At 33.7% G+C, this 16,580-nt stretch overlaps 1 protein-coding gene across 3 annotated transcripts in view; it reads right to left on the bottom strand.

Moving 5' to 3' along the window:
* The window catches only part of LOC120779464 (calcium-dependent secretion activator-like), a 74,173-nt gene that overhangs the window by 24,754 nt on the left and 32,839 nt on the right, over window positions 1–16,580 (bottom strand). The window lies entirely within an intron of this gene.

Here is a 16,580-nt window from a genome sequence, read left to right as displayed (position 1 = left end):
GTTACCAATAATAGTTCTTATACTGTACAAAAACAGTTTTTTAAAATCCTGTCAACTAAAACTTAATCAAAAGTTAAGTTATTAATCTATACATGGTACAATAGTATTAAAATAAATTAGGACGGTCAATTATGAATTGCATGCAACTGCCAAAACAACGAACAATATAGTTTCGGAGAAAGTGTATTCATCAGCAATGTCATTACAGATAGAAAACAACTCGGCTTGTAAAACCGTTCTTTTTATTTCATAAGTTGCTGGTAAAACTATTTATAAATATCTTCCGAAATAGTTTAAAGACAGTAGCTCTCTTTCAAGCCCCGACCAAAAGAGTTTTTCAATCTTTTGTCTCACAACTACGCTCTTTAAATTTTCTCATAAGCTACTTTGAAAAGTTTTCAATCAATCGTTTGGAACTGCCGGTTACTTTACAGTTTGCCCGGAAAGTAATAGGACTCAGTCGATTTAAAAAAAATTATCGAATCAATCGTTAGAATTTGTTAAGAACTTTCAAAATAGGCTCCTTCTGCATTGATGCAGCGCTTTTTCTAAGTATTGAAGGCGTCACGGAAAGCATTCTCCGGAATAGCCGTGAGGGCCGAGGTGCTTGGATCCCTTCTGTCATATCAAAATACTTGCATTTCATGGGCCTTTTCAGGCAAAGAAACAAAACAAAAGTCCGGGGAGCCACATCTGGGCTGTAGGGCGGCTGCGGAAGAGTTGGGATGCTGGTCTTGGTTAGGTAGCTGTTCACAAGAAAGGCGGTGTGAGCCGGAGCGTTGTCGTGGTCCAACTTCCAATCGCCTGCGATGTCTTGTCGGACCCGATTGACCCTTTATTTGAGTCTCTCGAGGACTTCCACGTAAAACTTGGCTTTGACAGTTTGTTCAGGAGAAATAAATGCATAGTCGACGATGTCTTTGATCTCAAAAAAGACAATCAGCATCGTTTTCACTTTTGCTCATTCTTCCGGCCTTCAGCAGCGACTTCTTCCCAGCCCTCCAAAAAGACCTGGTGCCACCGAAACGCACCACTTCTTGACAAAGCAACATCTGGGTAAGCCTGATTGATCATATCAAACGTCTCTATCGCAGATTTACCGAGTTTCACACAGAATTTAACCACGTACCTCTGCTCTAACGAACGCTGCATTTTCGGCTTGCACCACTCACAGAACACGTCGCTCGAAAATGTTTGTCCTGACTCTCCATGTGCTCGGAGACATCTGACCATCCGCTCGTTCGTTAAATATTAATGCCCTCCACCAAATCCAGTCTGTGTGCGCACGCTCCGAAGTACTGTCGCGGCGGAAGAAAATCAGTCCTATTACTTTCCGGACATACCCTCTGTATCTATAGTATGGTGCATAGTATGAGCATAAAATCGGTAAATTATTACAATTTAAATTTTTTTTGTTACTAAAAATTATGCTTTTTTTTGACCTCCGTAAAAATTTTAATGTTCTATTCTTGGATACGTTTTAGGTTCATATAGAAGAGAGACATACATATAATAAAGCAAATTCCAACCTTGTCTGATTTCATATGAAAATTACAACTTCTAAAACGACAATTTTTCAAGATAACATTTAGTAGTTTATAGATAAGCTCAATCAATAGAGTTATTTGTTACATATTTGAAATTATATAAGTACGAAACATTTAATTGATTTAACTGCTGTTGTGCATGGTTGTTTTAATATTACATATGCGTGGGTATACGGATAGGCAAAGTTTTATCAAAATTATTTCTCTAGAATAAAATAAGCATCATTGCAAAATATTGAATATATACGGCAGAACGCCAAAAATTGTATTAAAAATTCTATGTTCTTAAACGGTAAAGGCCATACATATGTAAATAAAATAATGACAAGCAATAAATTTTAAGACCGTGTACAAGTGCTCATAGAACGAAAGTTGATCTTTATGAGCAACTCTTCTCTTTTTATTTTAAAGAATATTACGAATGAATTCAACATTCATTATTCGCCAAAATCGTTTGGTACTTTAATAAGCTACATACATTGTGACAAAAAAGTACCCGGAATTTGTAAATAAAACTCAAAGTATTTAATCATATATATATGAATTATTCATCAATATTTATTTTTTCGCCTTCAAAATAATCCCCACCAGATATAATATACTTATGCCGACGATTTTTTCAGTCCTCAAAACATTTTTCATAAGCACTTTTTGGGGTGGCTTTCAGCTCCTTCAGCGAATTTTATTTTATCTCTTTGATCGACTGAAAATCGGCTCCACGGATTGGCAATTTCAGTTTGGAGACAAATCACACGGAGCCAAATCTGGTGAATACGATGGTTGATCGATGAAGGCTTTGTACCACTCGTAGGTTTGTATTTTTGTATAAAACTGAATCACTGTTCATAAAGATATGAACATGAAAGTTTTGTAACCTTAAGATAGAACTATATATACAAAATTATATTTTTGACACAACTACATTAATACATAAAAATATACATGTAAACAATAAATTAAATAAAAAGTACATACAGTCCACTAAATGTCAAGTGCAATGGTAAGCAACAAAATTGTAATATGAGACTTGCTCATAAAAATGTGAAAATCATTGCACATAAAAGAAAACTCATAAATTAGAGTATACATAATACTAATATTAAAATACAAAATATACATACTCGAAATATTAATGCACACAAACAACAGATAAGAAAGTATCAAGCGTGTGTACGTATGTGTATAAGTGCGTTAGATGCACTAATCTAAAAAACTATAAAATATCAATGCGTTGGTATCTGGAAAATGCAATAAAAATATAATACATATTTACACATGTGTATGCACACTAAGCATACACACATATACATATATACATAGTTAAGAAATTAGAATTAAGAAATGTATTGAGGGAAGAAATTTAATAAAGAAAACCAGAGTCAAAAGTGAACTCTCACAGTACAGACTTAAGCAAAGACTGTCTTAATCTGTACATTTGGTCCTTCGATCCTCTTTTTGAAAAAGAATCGAGCAAGTGCAAGTACTAGAAGCCTTTTAAAAGAAAAAGAGCATTACTTAGCCAAGTAAAAATAAGTGTAAGCCGGAATAGCAAAGACTACCCACATTTATAAAAATTACTTTTAGTATAAGTTAAAAAAAAAATTTTTAAAAAGCGTCCTTGCATGACTATAACAACAAGAACAGTGCAAAAAAAAAATATATATGTATACAAAACCATCTATAAAGAAGCAAATATGAAGAATTTGCTAACACGACAGAAGGAGTTGGGAGATCTAGCTGCGTTGGAGGAGCAGAAAATCCTGAGCGGAAAAATAAGAAAGGCTTCATGTCTGGAATATATGGATCATATTCAGACTGTTATGAAAGAGTTTACTGCAAATCATAATAAAATAATGGCTAAGAAGAGTCAAGAAGCTGAATACATTGCGAAGAACCACTTCGAGCATGTATTGCAAACAATGGAGAATTCTATTCAGAATTTAAGAATTCAAAGTACTGCCGAAGGTGTTTCAGCAGTGAGCAGCATGTGGTAAATAGAATCTACGCCACAAACTATTCAGGTCGCATCACCTGAAGCCGCGTCTGGCGTTGAAAGAAAATATCAACGTCGAGCAAAAATGCTCAAAAGCACGATGGATGAAATACGAAGAAATGCATTGGATTCTCTCGAGCAAATGAGAGAATTCAAAACCAGCTTCAAATACAATTTGAAAATGTTGAAGAAAATCATATTTTGAAACTCAAAATATCAAATTCAAATTGAAACAACTAAAGAATCTATTGAGGAACAAATAGATGTATTTCGTCAAGAATACAAAATCATCATCGAAAGGATAACGGAGAAATTAAATAATTATAATTCACCACAAACAATGTATTCCAATATAAAACTGCAGGAAATTAAAATTCCGATGTTTTACGGTGAAATGAAACAATGGTCGTCATTCCACGATCTTTTTAAAAGTTTGGTGAATGATTCGAAGCACTTTACAGAAGTGAAAAAGATGTTCCGATTGACGACATCATTAGGTGGAGAAGCTGGTAGATTAATTCAACATCTACCAGTAACAGCAACAAATTATGAAGCTGCTTGGCAAATTCTCAAGGAAAGGTATGAGAATAGAAGGCTACAATTTACAGCACAAGTAGACAGACTACTTGATCAACCGACAGCAAATGGAGAAAGTGCACAAAGCATGAAGCAGCTGTTAGATACCACCAAAGAATGCATTTATGCTTTAAAAGGGCTAAGTCTAAATTTAAATGACGAACAAGCCATCATAGCTCGGATAGTGGTTCGATAACTAGACAAAGAAATTCTACGTTTATACGAGCAAAACGTAAAAAAAGTAGGGATATACAAAGCCTAGATGACGTCTTCAGTTTTCTGGAACAGCAATATCAAGCTCTAGAAGCAATACGCGACAGAAAACCAACTAAATGGAACAATCAAAAGCAGCCACAGCGAACACCTACATTTTATACAGCGGCACAAAATAATTGTGTATACTGCAAGGTTCCTGGGCATCAAATTGGTGAATGCAGAAAGTTTCAGACATTGACTACGATGAATCGAAGAAGAATCATAACAAACAACAAGTTATGCTACATTTGCCTTGATCACGTATATGGAGGAAAATGTAATAATAAAAAGAAGTGCAATAAGTGTGAAAGAAATCATCATAATTTATTGCACTTCAATCAATTCCAAAAAGGAAAAGGAGGAAGTGAAGAAAATGTTACAAAAACATCTTCCACAATGATGACGAAACATTCGGAAATGGCGATACTCCTAGCAACAGCACAGATAAGGGTGAAGGCAGCAAACTGAGAGTATGTGACATTGCGAGCTCTAATCGATCAAGGATCCCAAAAAACTACTATTTCCGAAGAAGCATCTCAAATACTTCATTTACCAAGAAGAAGAGAAGTAACTGAACTACAAGGTTTAGGAAATACCACAGTGGGAGTGTCCAAATTTAAAATCAACATTAAAATCAAGCCGAGATTCCTAAGCAACGAGTCGTACAATGTCGAAGCACTAATTTTGCCGAAATTAGCGAGTGCTCAACTAGACAAAACGTTTAAATGGGATATAGAACAATTGAAAAACTACACTTTAGCTGATCCCAAGTTCAATAAATCAGATCGAATCGATATTGTCATTGGAAGTGACATATATGCCGACACACTAGAAGAAGGTATATTTAACAAGTAAGGAAGGGCTAAGTTCGGGTGTCACCGAACATTTTATACTCTCGCATAATCGAGATTTCATTATCCGTTATTTACATATTTTTCAAATACCGTATTTGTGTAAAGTTTTATGCCGCTATCATCATTGGTTCCTAATGTACTATATATTATACAGAAAAGGCATCAGATGGAATTCAAAATATTGTTATATTGGAAGAAGGCGTGGTTGCGATTTCACCCATATTTCGTACATGTCATCAGGGTGTTAAGAAAATATTATATACCGAATTTCATTGAAATCGGTCTAGCAGTTCCTGAGATATGGTTTTTGGTCCATAAGTGGGCGAGGCCACGCCCATTTTCAATTTAAAAAAAAAACCTGGATGTAGCTTCCTTCTGCCATTTCTTCCGTAAAATTTAGTGTTTCTGACGTTTTTTGTTAGTCCGTTAACGCACTTTTAGTGATTTTCAACATAACCTTTGTATGGGAGGTGGGCGTGGTTATTATCCAATTTCTTCCATTTTTGAACTGTATATGGAAATGCCTGAAGAAAACGACTCTGTAGAGTTTGGTTGACATAGCTATAGTAGTTTCCGAGATACGTGCAAAAAACTTAGTAGGGGGCGGGGCCACGCCCACTTTTCCAAAAAAATTACTTCCAAATATGCCCCTCCCTAATGCGATCCTCTGTGCAAAATTTCACTTTAATATCTTTATTTATGGCTTAGTTATGACACTTTATAGGTTTTCGGTTTCCGCCATTTTGTGGGCGTGGCAGTGAGCCGATTTTGCCCATCATCGAACTTAACCTTCTTATGGAGCCAAGAAATACGTGTACTAAGTTTCATCATGATATCTCAATTTTTACTCAAGTTACAGCTTGCACGGATGGACGGACAGACGGATGGACGGACAGACGGACGGACGGACAGACAGACATCCGGATTTCGACTCTACTCGTCACCCTGATCACTTTGGTATATATAACCCTATATCTGACTCTTTTAGTTTTAGGACTTACAAACAACCGTTATGTGAACAAAACTATAATACTCTCTTTGGCAACTTTGTTGCGAGAGTATAAAAAGGATCTATTACTAGGTCAAGCTACGAAATTGGGCTGGATATTGTCGGGAGTTTTACAACAACCGAGAAAAAACAATACAATTTTAGCAGCGGTTACTACAACATTGGAGAAGTTTTGGGAAATAGAAGACACTACAACTCCAGCAGATACAGCAGATGATGATGAATGCCTAAGAATTTTTGAAAAACAACAGTAAGAAATGGAAATAATCGATTTGTCGTCAATCTACCTTTTAAACACAAAAAGAATTAGGCGATTCTCGCAAACAAGCTATGGCGAGGTTTCTTAATCTTGAGAAAAGGTTCGCTACAAATAACGAGTTAAAACAACAATATGTACAATTTATGAAAGAATATTCAGAAATGGGCCACATGGAAAAAGCAAGTGAAAATAAATGCGGAAAATACTATTTGCCACATCAAGCAGTGATTCGAGAAGACAGTAGAACGACTAAACTACGAGTAGTTTTCGATGCGTCTGCAAAAACTACAAATGGAAGTAGTTTAAATGACATCCTTTCATAGGACCGAGACTTCAAAGAGATATATTTGACATTATAATCAAATGGAGACTTTGGCAATATGTATTAACTAGTGATATTGAAAAGCTGTTTCGACAAATTAAAATAACAGATAGTGATCAAGATTACCAACGTATATTGTGGAGAGAAACAAAAGGAGAGCCGATAGAAGAATACAAACTACAAACAGTTACATATGGGACAGCATCAGCTCCTTTTTTGGCAACGAGAACTTTACAAGAAATTGCCAAACTATGCGAGCCCCACAACTATTTGCTTTCAAACATCATTAAAAACGACTTCTACATGGACGATTTAATGACAGGAGCAGATTCAATAGATGAATGTAAGACCATTCATTATGAAATATCGAAACAACTACAAAAATATGGATTTCACTTGAGGAAGTGGATGTCAAACAACAGTGAAATCATAGCAACAATTCCGGTAAATAACGCGAATGAAGTAATAAAAATAGCAGAAGACGAAACAATAAAGACATTGGGTATTCAATGGGATCCTAGCAAAGACATATTTGGATTTAATACGAATCTTTCAACGCAAAAGCTGGTTACAAAAAGACAAGCTTTGTCTGATTTAGCGCGAATTTTCGACCCAATGGGATGGCTTTCACCAACAACCGTTATAGCAAAGTTATTTATACAGAAACTTTGGTTGATGAAACTCAACTGGGACGAGTTACTTGACGAGAATTTAACAAAATAATGGCAAGAGCTTATGCAGCAGAGATATATACCAGAGTTAAAACGAATAAAAATTCCTAGATGGTTTGAAACTAAAAAAAACTTTAAATTTGAACTACATGGATTCGCAGATGCTTCAGAGAAAGCTTATGCAGCAGTTGTATCGGGTGATTTTTTAAGAGCTTGATAACTTTTTAAAAAAAAAAAACGCATAAAATTTGCAAAATCTCATCGGTTCTTTATTTGAAACGTTAGATTGGTTCATGACATTTACTTTTTGAAGATAATTTCATTTTAAATGTTGACCGCGGCTGCGTCTTAGGTGGTCCATTCGGAAAGTCCAATTTTGGGCAACTTTTTTCGAGCATTTCGGCCGGAATAGCCCGAATTTCTTCGAAATGTTGTCTTCCAAAGCTGGAATAGTTGCTGGCTTATTTCTGTAGACTTTAGACTTGACGTAGCCCCACAAAAATAGTCTAAAGGCGTTAAATCGCATGATCTTGGTGGCCAACTTACGGGTCCATTTCTTGAGATGAATTGTTCTCCGAAGTTTTCCCTCAAAATGGCCATAGAATCGCGAGCTGTGTGGCATGTAGCGCCATCTTGTTGAAACCACATGTCAACCAAGTTCAGTTCTTCCATTTTTGGCAACAAAAAGTTTGTTAGCATCGAACGATAGCGATCGCCATTCACCGTAACGGCGACGAATCGACATTTCACGGTCTTCAGCCACACTCTCAGAAACAGACGCAATATTCTCTTCTGTACGCACTGTACGCATTCGTGTGGTTGGTTTAATGTCCAATAAAGTAAACTGAGTGCGAAACTTGGTCACAATCGCATTAATTGTTTGCTCACTTGGTCGATTATGTAGACCATAAATCGGACGTAAAGCGCAAAACACATTTCGAACCAAACACTGATTTTGGTAATAAAATTCAATGATTTGCAAGCGTTGCTCGTTAGTAAGTCTATTCATGATGAAATGTCAAAGCATACTGAGCATCTTTCTCTTTGACACCATGTCTGAAATCCCACGTGATCTGTCAAATACTAATGCATGAAAATCCTAACCTCAAAAAAATCACCCGATATATACTAAAGTTGGATCAGTTATAACAATTGTTGCTGGTAAAAGTGAATCCAATTAAAAATAAGAAAACGTTACCAAAACTGGAACTATGCGCGGCTCACCTACTTGCTAAATTGCTGCAAAGGATAAAAACAGTCATCAACAGAGAAATGAAAATATTTGCTTGGAGCGATTCAACTATAACGTTAGCATGGATAAATAATTGCCAAAGTAAAGACAGATTTATTAGAACACGAATAGAAGAAATCAAATTACTTGTTTCCAATGCGAAATGGCAACACGTTGGAACAAAGGACAATCCAGCTGATGTAGCAACCAGAGGGGTACTGGCGGACAAACTAATAGAACACGATCTATGGTGGAAGGGACCAAAATGGTTGCGAGAAGAGGAACATCACTAGCCAATAAAGAAGATTATTCAAATCGATGCAACGTATGTGACAACCTCAGAGGAATTACATTTCTTGGATAAGGTAATACTTAAATATTCTAGTTTAAGCAAATTAATAAGGGTAGTAGCTTATATTTTGCGATTTGTAAAAAGAATAAGAGGGAAATGAAAATATTCATAAAATAACTTTACATGGAGGAAACAAGTTAATGGAATCAATGATTAGAAGGAATTACTGGATTGTTGGATTGAAGAATTCTATAAAAAAGACAATTCGAACTTGTAGTAGATGAGTACGTTACCGCAAAGAAGTAGCAAAACAATTAATGGGAAATCTTCCAGAATTCCGAGTATCTATGTCAATTCCATTTACACACGTTGGTATAGACTATGCAGGACCGATTCATATTAAATGTTCAAAACAAAAAACATTTAAAGGATATATAGCTGTATTTGTTCGTATGACAACAAAAGCTATTCATTTAGAAGCAGTAAGTGATTTAACAACCGAAGCGTTCCTAGCTGCTTTGAAAAGATTTTTTGCTAGAAGAGGTAAAAGTCAACATATATATTCGGACAATGGAACAAATTTTGTCGGAGCTTGTAGAAGATTAGACCGAGATTTTAAAATGGCGATCAAGAAAAATTCGACCGTAGCTTCAATATTAGAAGCAGATAAAATTCAATGGCATTTCGGGCCACCGGCAGCTCCTCACTTCGGAGGAATTTGGGAGGCAGGAGTGAAGTCGGTGAAATATCATTTAAAAAAAGTGATAGGCGAAACTAAATTGACATTTGAAGAAATGATTACTTTGCTATCACAGATTGAAGCAATACTGAATTCACGACCTTTATGTGCTATAGATAGTGAAAGCGATATAGACGTTTTAACGCCTGGCCATTTTTTAATAGGATGTCCAATAATAGATTGTCCTGAAGCAATTAATGATAACCAAATAGGTTCATTAGATAGATGGCAATTAATACAAAAACTTAAAAAAGACTTTTGGAAACGATGGGAAAGCGAATATGTTGTAATGTTGCAACAACGCATGAAATGGAAAACCAAACAAGCTAATCTCGTACAAGGACAAATAGTTATTATTAAAGATGAAGAAACTCATCCAGCCAAATGGCCATTAGGAAAAATTATTGAAACTCATCCGGGAAAGGATGGATATATAAGAGTTGTAACTCTAAAATTACAAAATGGCATACTTAAACGGCCCGTTCACAAATTATGCCCAAGGAGGGAAACAAACAGCAGTAGAGCAGAGGAAGCAAATCATGTGGCAAGTTTGCTGACTTCGAGAATAACAAAAAATACTGCAACCTCAGAACGACCGAGTAAATCAAGCAAATTGATGATGTGGTTCTTAACGATACTCATGCTAGCAACACAAACTAAGTCATTATACATTAATGATACATCTAAATCAGGAGCTTCAGTGACTAAACTAAAAAAATAATACAGCAATATATTTGGAACCGATTAGTAAAATGGACATAATAAATTCAAAATGGAATTTAATAGTCTATTACGAATTAGGTACTTATTATGATCGGATGCATAAAATACAAGAATTTATTCGACTTCGAGAATAACAAAAAATACTGCAACCTCAGAACGACCGAGTAAATCAAGCAAATTGATGATACTCATGCTAGCAACACAAACTAAGTCATTATATATTAATGATACATCTAAATCAGGAGCTTCAGTGACTAAACTAAAAAAATAATACAGCAATATATTTGGAACCGATTAGTAAAATGGACATAATAAATTCAAAATGGAATTTAATAGTCTATTACGAATTAGGTACTTATTATGATCGGATGCATAAAATACAAGAATTTATAAACAGACTTGAAAATCAATGCAAAATATTGACCTATTACTAAGATGCCTGCATATGGATTACTGCAACTACAAATATAATAGTCTTAAAGCATATAATGAATTGTTTATGAAAAAACAAAATAGAAAAAAGCGAGCACCATTCGAATTCGTTGGTTCAATTTACCATATATTATTCGGAATTATGGATGCTGATGACCGAGAAAATATGGAATCAAATATTAGAAATATTTTCGACAACCAAAAAAATATAGCAAAATTGTTTAAAAGGCAGACATCGGTAGTTGATTCTTCTATAAATATTTAAAAAAGACAACAGATGAAGTTAACCGTAATTTTGAGAAAATGAATCAACAACTTAATAAATTTTATAACGAACTAATAAAAGATCAAAATGCTGAACGAATGACCTTAATGTTTCAAATATTAACCATTTCAATAGGAATAGTTATGGACGAATGTGAAGAAATCCAAACTTCAATAATTAATCTTCTAATTGACATAAATCATGGTCGCATAAATCCAAAACTATTAAAGCCTTCGCAACTTAATAAAGAAATTGAATTTATTAGAAACAAACTACCACACAAATTAATACTACCTGGAAGACAATCGGGTAACGAATTAAAAGAAATTTATAAATCGATGACTGCTAAAGGTTTAATTGTTGATTCACGGCTTGTCATAAACCTAGAAATTTCCTTAATATCGTATGAACCGTCAAACGTATATAAATTAAATCCACTTCCAATAAATTAATTAAAGGAATATGATTATTCCAGAAATAAAGGCAGAATATTTAATATACAAGTTTGATTTGAATCAATATTTACTTATAAACCAAGTAGATCTAGATAAATGTTCTACTAACTCAGAGAATCATTACCAATGTCCTGGAAATTTAGCTTGGAAATCAGCGACGGATAATTCATATGATTTAGCAGCTTTAAAACAATTAGAAAATGAAGCATGTGATTTCAAATCTTCTACAAATGAAAACGTTTGGATAAAATTATCTTCTCAAAATCGGTGGCTTTACAAATTATTTAGCAAAGCAATGATATATCTAGAATGTGATAATAATCAACAAATGCATATAGAAATCCCTAGTCAAGGCATTATGACAATAAGAGAAGGATGCACAGTCCGGCATGAAGGAGTAACTGTAACAGCATCTCATCACATACAATCTGAAATTAAAAAAAAGAATTGCTATCCTCTTCTTGGGTTAAAGATATTGAAGATATTCCAGAACTACAAATAAAACCTTTTGATTCAACATTAATAAACAATACCAAAAGATATCGTTGCACATCTTAAACAACAAATAGAACTCCTCAAAACAGAAAATATAAAATTAAAAGTATAAATTTTCATCACGTAAGTGGTCACGTTTCGCTAACATTAGTTTTGATAATAGCATTAATCATTACTATTTTATATATAAGATCCAAATGTGTAACAAGAACTGTGACTGTTCCATTTGAACTTCCAGTTAGACATAATTAAAAAATATTAATAATAAAACATAATATACAAGTAAAGTTAAGATACAACTTTGGCCTCTGGCAGAATGTTCATAAAGATATGAACATGAAAGTTTTGTAACCTTAAGATAGAATTATATATACAAAATTATATTTTTGACACAACTACATTAATACATAAAAATATACATGTAAACAATAAATTAAATAAAAAGTACATACAGTCCACTAAATGTCAAGTGCAATGGTAAGCAACAAAATTGTAATATGAGACTTGCTCATAAAAATGTGAAAATCATTTCACATAAAAGAAGACTCATAAATTAGAGTATACATAATACTAATATTAAAATACAAAATATACATACTCGAAATATTAATGCACGCAAGCAACAGATAAGAAAGTATCAAGCATGTGTACGTATGTGTATAAGTGCGTTAGATGCACTAATCTAAAAAACTATAAAATATCAATGCGTTGGTATCTGGAAAATGCAATAAAAATATAATACATATTTACACATGTGTATGCACACTAAGCATACACACATATACATATATACATAGTTAAGAAATTAGAATTAAGAAATGTATTGAGGGAAGAAATTTTAATAAAGAAAACCAGAGCCAAAAGTGAACTCTCACAGTACAGACTTAAGCAAAGACTGTCTTAATCTGTACAATCACCGTAAGTCTTTTCCAACATTTGCACCGACTAACCACGAAAATTGGTTAGAAATAAAAAATTTGAGACCAATTCTTTGTTCGATATTTTTATCCATTGTAAAAATCGCAAGGCGCTACTGAGGTGTACCGTTTTAAGCAGGTACTGGTTCACAGATCGCGCTCATTTTTGGCATAATAATTAAAGACAGTCCTAAAAAACTTATTAAAATAAATTTGTTTGACATATCATTTACCCGGGGAATTCTCGGGTGCTATTTCGTCACAATGTATACTTCTTACAGACTCACTTAGTTTTAATACTATATTTCACTTTCCGCCCTAGCATTAAACAGTAGTATATCAAATATTAAACGTTCAGTTACTAAGTCATCTTAGAGGTAAGGCTAATATAGAACTAATTTTATATATTTTAGGCATAAAAAAAAAAATTTTATGAGCATAAAAAAGTTCTCGGAGTTTCATTAAGGTACTCATATACGATTTAATATATTGATAATCCCGATATTACTTACATGTGCAAGTTTTAACCCGATTTTATAGTTCAGAAATCTTTATATTTGGTATGTGAGGCTAATAGCATTGACAGACGGCAGCGTTAAACCAGATTAATTGCATTTTTCGGGATTAATTCAGGAGTTACCACAGCTAACTCCGTTGCTGAATCCAAAAATAACTCTCAAAATTTTAGGGAGTTTGTGAGATTTTCGTTGGCAACATTGTTAAAAATGGCCAATTTTCATCTATTGTGAATGAAATACAAGCAACCCTAACAGCTGTTTATCAAATTCTCAATATAATATCAATAAAACTTCTATGTTATGATGCAGTTTTAAAAATAATGTGTTGATATGTTTTTGTAATAAAAAATGGTTTGGTTAAAATTGGTCGGCTAACAACTGTAACGTTTATCTTCTATCAATTTTCATTGAAAATATTATAAAAAGGACAATGAGCTGTTTATGAGAGTTTCAAACTCGCATAGCTGCCGTCTGTAACCTACAAATTTGGATCTGATTAAGTGCGCAGTTAATCCGGATTAACGCTGCCGTCTGTCAAGGCTATAAGGGAAGTTTTGACCCCATTTTTGACATACAGACATACTATTGTATTTATTTCTTTCTTTTCACATAATGACCGATATTTTCGGTATAAATTCAGCCACAGGCACTTGCGAACACATATTCAGTACCTGGGGATTGAAAGTTATTATTTAGTAAATTTTTAGACTTGAGACTTTAGCATCACTATATGAACAAAACTTTATCCTAACTAATGATGCTTGATTTTCATACTAGAAAATACGATAATAATAAAACGAAATTTAAAGATATGTTGTATTGGAAGTAAATGTGGTTGTCATTCGATTTTGTCTGTTTTTACAGCGTGTAATAGGAATGTTTGAGCAACCTCACACACATCGAACTTTTAAAACGGCTCCCATAAAGCCCTTCCCTGTCATTCTGGGTGTGAAATTGAATGCTTGTGACGCATTTATTCAGTGAGTTATCTCATATTAAGTTGTTGTCAACATTACCGTTTCATGGGGAGTAGGTGTGGTTTTTTCTGATTTAACCCATTTTCATAGTATATGAAGAAACTCTTAAGATCCCCTATATAGCGCATTTGGTATATTTAAGTCAAGTGGTTTGGAAAATATGTACATTAAACCATTTAGAACGTGGAGCCACATCAACTTTTTAAAAAGTTTTCTGCAATGGCAACTTCCCTTGGGCGCTAAGAAACATACTTATGTACATATGTATATTGTAAGTTTCATCAAGATATCTCAATTTCTTTAAATTATCGCTTGCTCGCTCGATTTAAACTCGTTCTGTCCTCCTAATTATTTACATATGCATTACTTTATATCAATTGCGATTAGTTTTAGGCGATACAAATAACCGCTAGGTGAAGAAAACTGTTATACTCTGTTAAAATAAGTTTCGATAGTATAAAAACTGTATATAACGTTTTTGCGTAGTTACTGAACCGATTTTAGTAAAACTTATCACACTGTGTTCAGTTTGATCAAAATTAAAAGGTATAATAGTTTAGATCCCAATTATGTTAAAAGTTGAAAAAATTCATAAATTAAATAAATTTATTTCTGTGTTAAAAATTCAAAAACAAATAATAGCAATTTGAATTAAATGACAATTGGAAAATTCATTATATTTTCAATAGACATACATGTATATTATCATTTTCAAGATTTCGATTCTCGACTATAACGTTTTGACTTTTTTCAAAAATAAATAGTATTTAGTGAACGGTATAACCCCAGCAATGGGTGGCTATATCTATTTATATAAGACATTCCAAAAACTTTTAACAAAATTGTAATTTCAGAAATATTATAAGTATTCATCGGATTTCGAATATAAATGCAACTTTTTCAAGAACTTCAAATGAAGAAAAATTTTGTAGCTGCAAACTGACCAAGAATGTAACTTTCTGAGCGTTAGAAAATCGGTCTCTTTTCACTTTCATCTCCGCTTCCTCCGGCAAAGTTGCACATGTACATACGTGAAAGCCCTCTTATAGAAAGTTAATAAGATCTGCAATGGGTGTGAGCTTGAAATTTGGTATGGGTGGAAACTGTATTTTATACATAATATATATGGTAATATTAAATAACTATTCATAGCAATTTATATTAAGATGATGGACCTAAGATTAAAGCTTGATAAGCCAGTATTGTAAATAATATCAATAAAAAAATTAAATATGAAAGAAAATAAATCGTTAAAAATAACTCACGAAGTAGTAAAAATCGACATATTTAACGATAAATAGGCTTGAAGTATAAATATTATTTTTTTACCTTTAAATTCTTCTAAACTTACTTATACTGATTACATAGCAATAAAGATAATTTTTTAAAGATGATGAACCGTTGTGATCTTATGTTTATAAATTCAGTGCTACTAACTATTTAAGTTAACTCTGTCAAACTGAATTCCTTTGATGAATGGATTTTCGTTGTGTATCGCCGCCTGTTGCCTTGAACGATGGAATAATTGACTCAGTTAAAATAATTGACCACAGTTAAAGCCGAAACATGCGTACGTATAATACATAATTGTATTTGGATGCATGTAAAATATACTTGTCAGGACTATAAGAAGACACTTGTTTGGTTAAGACTCGCACAATTCGTAACAACATAATACATATTAAGTTGTCTTGTGGTATTTTCGCTAGTTGGCGCTGAAAGCGCGTATTTCTTGTTTTATTCGTCGCATCGGGTTATGCTATACCTTTTTGGAAAGCTCATTTCACGCGCTAACACGTGTTTGATTGATTGTCGTTTCTTTTAAGTCGTTCGTGAGTTCTAGCGTCGCAAACATGGAGCAAAATAAAGAGAAAATACGGCATATTTTACAGAACTACTACGATAAAGGCAAAAATGCATCTCAAGCCGCCAATAAAATTTGTGCAGTTTATGGACTCGATACAGTTTCCATTTCCACCGCACAACGATGGTTTCAACGTTTTCGTTCCGGTGTAGAGGTGGTCGAAGATGCGCCACGCTCCGGAAAGCC

This window comes from Bactrocera tryoni, unplaced genomic scaffold (assembly GCF_016617805.1).
Source record: "Bactrocera tryoni isolate S06 unplaced genomic scaffold, CSIRO_BtryS06_freeze2 scaffold_11, whole genome shotgun sequence".
NCBI lineage: Eukaryota > Metazoa > Arthropoda > Insecta > Diptera > Tephritidae > Bactrocera > Bactrocera tryoni.
This window is presented reverse-complemented; position numbering and strand designations above follow the sequence as displayed.